Here is a 6,074-nt window from a genome sequence, read left to right on the forward strand (position 1 = left end):
AAGCAGGTCCTCTTGTCAGGAACAAATATTCTGTAACTTTGCTTGTGGACTTTCTGACCTCTGTAATAATCATGAGTGAATTTACACTGATTAGAAGTTCCTCAGTGAAGACTGTTATAGCAACCTGAATGGAAAGACTGAGATAATGATTACACTGTCATGTTCTCTCTCTTCTTTCGTTCCACTTTCTCTACTGGATATTGATGAGACACAGAGTGATGTAAGTCACGTTAAAGCTTAAGGCAGATTATTGTATTTTTGAACCATATAAACAAAATTAGAGCACATACAGAAAAGAAGCAATAATGATCTAGAGAGTAACCATTTGTTCAGGCAACTATAACAAAAAGCACTGAGTAAGTAAATAAAAAAGAGACATTTGTTATCCCGTAGTGCTGTACTTTGGTAGCCCACAAGCGAGGAGTCAGTAAGGTTGGTTTCATGCTTGCTTGCATATGTTCACTCCTACAATACCCTCACATGGCTAACCTTGTGTAGAAAGGCTCACATTAACCCTTCTTTGTTCACATAGGACACCTGCTTAACCGAATGTGTGTTCAATGTTAAGGTACCACTTGACCTTAATTATCTTTTCAGATGTCAAGTGTCCAAACATAGTTACAGAGGGGTGGTCCTGTAAGCATATGTCTTACATATGGTTTCTATTGCTGTGATGAAATACCATGATTAAAAACAAGTTGAGGAGGAAGGAGTCTATTTGACTTACACTCTTAAATTATATTCCTTCAATGAAGGTAATCAGGATAGGAACTTAAGCAGGGCTGAAACTTGGAGGCAGGAACTAATGCAGAGGTCATGGAGGGCTGTTGCTTCTTTGCTTGCTCACGAACTTTTACTCAACTTGCTTTCTTATGGAATCCAAAACTACCAGCTCAGCAATAGAACCACCCACAACAGTGAACTGGAACCTCCCCCCAGCAATCACTAATGAGAAACAATCCACAGTCAGAACTTTTGGAGGATTTATTCAATTTAGGTTCTCTCCTCTCAGCTAACTGTAGTTTGTGTCAAGTTAACATAAAACTAGCCAACATATTAATATTTTATTGGCATAATTTAGTGTTGACTTGGGTTATATTATAGTTCTTCCTGTTTATTGATTAGATATAAGGCTTAAACTCATATCAAAACCAACTATTTTATTTTATTTATATTTTCATAGTAAAATAAAGCATAAATTAGAATTAATGTACACATGGGATTATACTCACCACAGAAACCACAAGGGACTACATACAAAGTTCATTGGCAGATGTGAATACCCGCTCTTTAATTTTTGGTGAGTAGTGTCCCAGAGAACCTCACAAAACACATATCCATACACTTGGTTACACATTGGAATGTGTGACGAGACCTGACACTGAAAACAGAATGCACAATAGCTAAAGGATTTGAAGAAATCAAGCCTCCTACTATCTAATGCTCACAGTATTGGTAGGTACTATGTAGCCTGCAGCTATGAAAATAAGCCATCAACCTAGCGGGGATCACCAAGAACTGTAATAATGCTAGTGTAACAATGTATGTCCATGGGTACAACAGTATCATGAGAGACAGGGAAAAGTATCTGCTCCCTGATTGAATTTAAAGCCCAGAATATAGGATGAAACACAGACTTAGTACTGCAAACTTTACCTAGAGAACTTACTGGCCCCAGGTGGGAGCCTAACACTATTATTCTGCTAAATGGACATAGTATTAAACTGTTTTTCAAATTTATGACTACAGGGTATTTCTCAAGATTCCTGCTCTATAGTATTCACACTGTAACATAATATATAATATAATTCCTCTGTTAAGCTGTGGGGTAAATCTTGGACTTGATGTAAGTCATTAGATTAATATATACATGAAAATCACTTGCTCATGCAATTGAGATTTCAGATTCTTATGGTTCTTGAGTTAACTTAGATAGTGGCTGTTCTTACTGGATCTGAACTAACAAATAAAATAGCCTATAAAAATATACAAGACATTACCTAAAGTCAGAACTTTCCTCTTTGTCACTGACTTCTTGTTAGTAGGTAGATTCCCATTTCGAGTAGCCATGATGGAAAATGAAACCCTGTAAAGAACTCTGTAAGTATCCAAATTTACCAGACTTTCACTTTCAAGGTAATAAGGCACCTGTCCTATAGCCTCAAATCAATCATTCTTTTCACCAAACACATTTAGTATGTGCATTAATATCCCAGTAAATTATTGTAAAAATATGGTTATAACCCATAACCTTACTACATCGAAAATACATGGAAGCAAATAATATGTTTAAAATGCAATTGGAAATTTAACCTTTATAACATTTATCTACTTTATTATATTTAATGTGTATGTTGAGTATGAATATGTGTCTGGCAATACATGTGTCACGGTGTCCCTATGGAGTACTTGGGAGGATTGATTTTTACCTTCCATCATGTAGGTTCCCAGGATAAAATTTGGTTTACGAGTAGGCTTTGCTGCAAGAGCCATCTTGCTGGCCACATAACTGACATTTTGATCTATGTGAAGAAAGATTACACACACAGACATATGAATATTTAATATATATCATATATATATATTATAAATGATGGCATGTCACTTATTTTCTGATATTTTTTCAGCATTAAAAATAGCTGTCTTCAGAAGTTGCAGACCCTTTAAATATAATACTAATCAGAGTTTACTATTCTAGGATATCCAATCTGCAATCAGTCCAAATCTGAACAATGAAATTAAGATAAGCCAAGGATGAAAATCTTTCTGCTTTCCTATGTCCTTTGCAGAAGCAGCATGGTATGGGTCTAGGAAAGGGAATGGCATCAGTAAACCAGGGCATGGAGAAGATTGGCTATACAATGGTCTTCTTTTTCTATGGAGTACAATTGATTATTATTTTGCACATTCTTTGGCAAGAACAAAGTGCCTACATCATGCCCTCAAACTACCAGGTATGATGGTAGTTGCTTTTGACTAAGTGAGCCTCCTTCAACTTACTTACTGGTAAATCACACCTCTACTCTATGTATACTCAGATAAAATATCTCTCAAGTATATGACTATATGGACAAGAGAGAGAAAGTTCATATTGACCTTGACTCAATGTTAAGGAAGATGAAATGTGACACAGTTCTGGTCCAAAACTTAGTAGGCACAGGAATAGCTCAGCCATGACTGTTGGGAATCCAAAGATTAACGAGCACAGTTCCCAGATGGACTTAGACCTAGGACATTTAGAGAATTCTATATCTAGGCTGGAAATATACATTGACTCCCTCTTAGAGGAAGTCCTACAGAGTTGAAAGTGACTAGACCCCCTTTATATGTAAAAGGGATACTTTGCATGGCCTTATGGGAATTTGCTGTTTCCATGCCAACCTATGGATAATTGGATAAATCTTTTCCATGGACAGAAACAAACAAAAAAACTCAAAGAAAGGAAAAAAAAAAGGAGACATAGATCAGATGATTGGTATCAGTTTCTGCTTGTCTGGTCTCCATGACTGTCAGCATCAGTGGTGGACTATTTCTTCTTATGCTGGTGAGTCTACAGGTGTATCCTTGCATCCTCAACTGCATTGTCAACCACATCAGAAAATAAACTTAGTAAGGACTACGAATGATGTCCTCTTAGAACAAGGTAAGTCTAAAATTTGACTCATGGATATAGAACCTGTGGAGAATGTGACTGGGCAACACAGTTCAGAGGTTTCTCCATTTTGCATTCTTGCTGGGTCCATTCAATTTTAACCAGAATTCGATATCCTTTATAAAGAACCCCACAGAAAATCATTCTAATCTATTGTAGGGCCTAAGGTCAAGATGTCCGAGCTAGGTTATCTTAGCTTCTATTAAAGTACCATCTTGTGCAGAAACCCTCCTGTTAACTCTTATCTTAGTTTCTGTTACACTGCTTGATTCTCTGAAGGCCCCATGTAGTTGTTGAGTGAAATGCCAGGATAAAGCTTTTACCTTTCAGAATCCTGTAATCTCAACACACAGGGCTAAACTTAAGTCCTAAGTGTAGAGTGTTGTCCCAGTCATCTGGAATAAAGATTTTTCAGTAGGTTATAAACTGTGGCTGAATCTTTTATGGGCTCCCCATAAGAATCTGAAATGTTATTTGCACAGAAAGTAAATTGAAAATATAAACAATGTCTGTCTAAATCTCAAAATAGTATTTGTTAAACAATATTATCTTATCAAAAATGTACCATTAATAATACTCATTAAAATTAAAATTAAAGTAACCTCATTAAAATAAATCTTTTATTTTTTTAATGTAGACTGCTGCAACAAAATATTAAAATATATTTTAAGGTAATTTACATAAACCTACAGTAGACTGGATGTGTCCAGAATTTCACAACCTAAGATCTTATAATTCTTGATTTTGACCTTACAAATCTTATGGTGCCTGAACTCCTGGAAGCAGTCCTATTCTTTTAGAACTAAGATTAAAGCTCTCAGTCTGACTCTACACAGTTCTACTCAGTGACAAAAACCTAGGCTAGAGTTCACAGTTTTATACTAGGGGAATTTATTTTTATGGTAAAATCATATAATGCCAAAATGAAAATGAAACCTGAGGAATTTGTTAATATTATGAAGAGTCAATTTCTAAGATTACATAATTTAGGAAATAGCATCTAAGGGACATTCTTTTTATCAGAATGTGGAATTTTCTCCTGTATATGAAGCAAACTCAAAAGTATCAACAGATTATGCCATTAATAAATCGCCATGCCGGAACTAAGTTGCCATAAAAGACAGTAGCATCAGCCTGAACTCTCTGGTCTCCATGATGATTGGATGCCCCTATATGATGGAATAAGTTACAACTTTAATGGACAAATAATGAGCCTCTATTAAAATAAAGGATATCATCAATCAAAGCACTGTAGTATAACCATAAACTTGTGCCAACATAATGGCCACGAGGACACAAGCTTTATAAATCTTATATGGTGCATTATCACTTCACTAAGAGACACTACTAAATATATCCCTGTGGAAATGAATTGTGAGTGTGATAAAGGTTCTGGGATATTCATTTAAGATAACAGCTAGGTTCATCTTGTGATAGTCGCTAGTTAACTTTTAATCTCTTGAACCTTGCTCCAGCTCAGACAAATATCTAATTGCATTTCATTCTGAGTCTTCCACTTGTCTAAAATACTATAGGAAAGAAAGGAGAAAGAGAGAGAACGCTTTAAGAAAACATGCATTCTCTCCTTAAAATAGGTTTAGTGTTTTCCCCGTCAGTGTATGTACTTGCTAAATTCATTTAAACCCTATTCATTGAAACCAGATTTGCTGTCTTTGCTCAGAGTTGTAAAACTATTTGATATTCATTTCTTTGATTTGTGGATTTTATTATTTCCAGTAAAATTTCAATTCCAATTTAATAAAACTTTTAGGCAAAACAAGAAGTGATTTAGTATGGTACTTATAAACCATTCTCTAAGCTTTTAGAAATAAAAATGTATAAACAGTAGAAATTAATGATATCTATTTAGAAGAAATTACATATATATTGTTAAGCTCTTCTCTTCATATGATGTCTCATATAAGTTTTACCTATTTAGAAATCTGTGATACACTCTTATAACAATGACCTCACTCTACAGCTATAATATTTTTTCTAAAGTCATTTGATGTAATGCCATGTTAAACAGTATAAAAGGCATCCACTTAAGTCTTCTAACCTATGCTCACTTTGGAAGTCCATACATTAAGATTGGAATGATACAGAGAGGATGAGCATGCTCAAGGATGCCTCTCAAATTCATGAAGCATTAAAAAAGACTTCTAAACTAAAATTAAGTAAAATTTAATTATTTTATATTCATAGTTTTTAAAATGTTAATATGTACAAATACTGCTTAATTTTTAAAATATGTGTGTATTCAATATGTAGAAATAAACCACTTAATCATCTTCCATTTATGAAAATCTGTACTGCTGATGTCAAATTTTTAGATAGGATATAAATAATTAAGTGATATGTGTTAACAAGGACTATTCTCGTCCTTTAGCTATTATATCAAATCACATCATTCAGTTTTAGA

The 6,074-nt window shown here is 34.5% G+C and overlaps 1 pseudogene; it reads left to right on the plus strand.

Annotated features, from left to right (window-relative positions):
* The first annotated feature begins 5,717 nt into the window (after positions 1–5,717).
* LOC121465433 lies at positions 5,718–5,813 on the plus strand (annotated as a pseudogene).
* Positions 5,814–6,074: the final 261 nt, after the last annotated feature.

The sequence above is a fragment of the Microtus oregoni genome, unplaced genomic scaffold (genome assembly GCF_018167655.1).
Source record: "Microtus oregoni isolate MIOR12 unplaced genomic scaffold, Mior012 000030F_ref0000283, whole genome shotgun sequence".
NCBI classification, from domain to species: Eukaryota; Metazoa; Chordata; class Mammalia; order Rodentia; family Cricetidae; genus Microtus; species Microtus oregoni.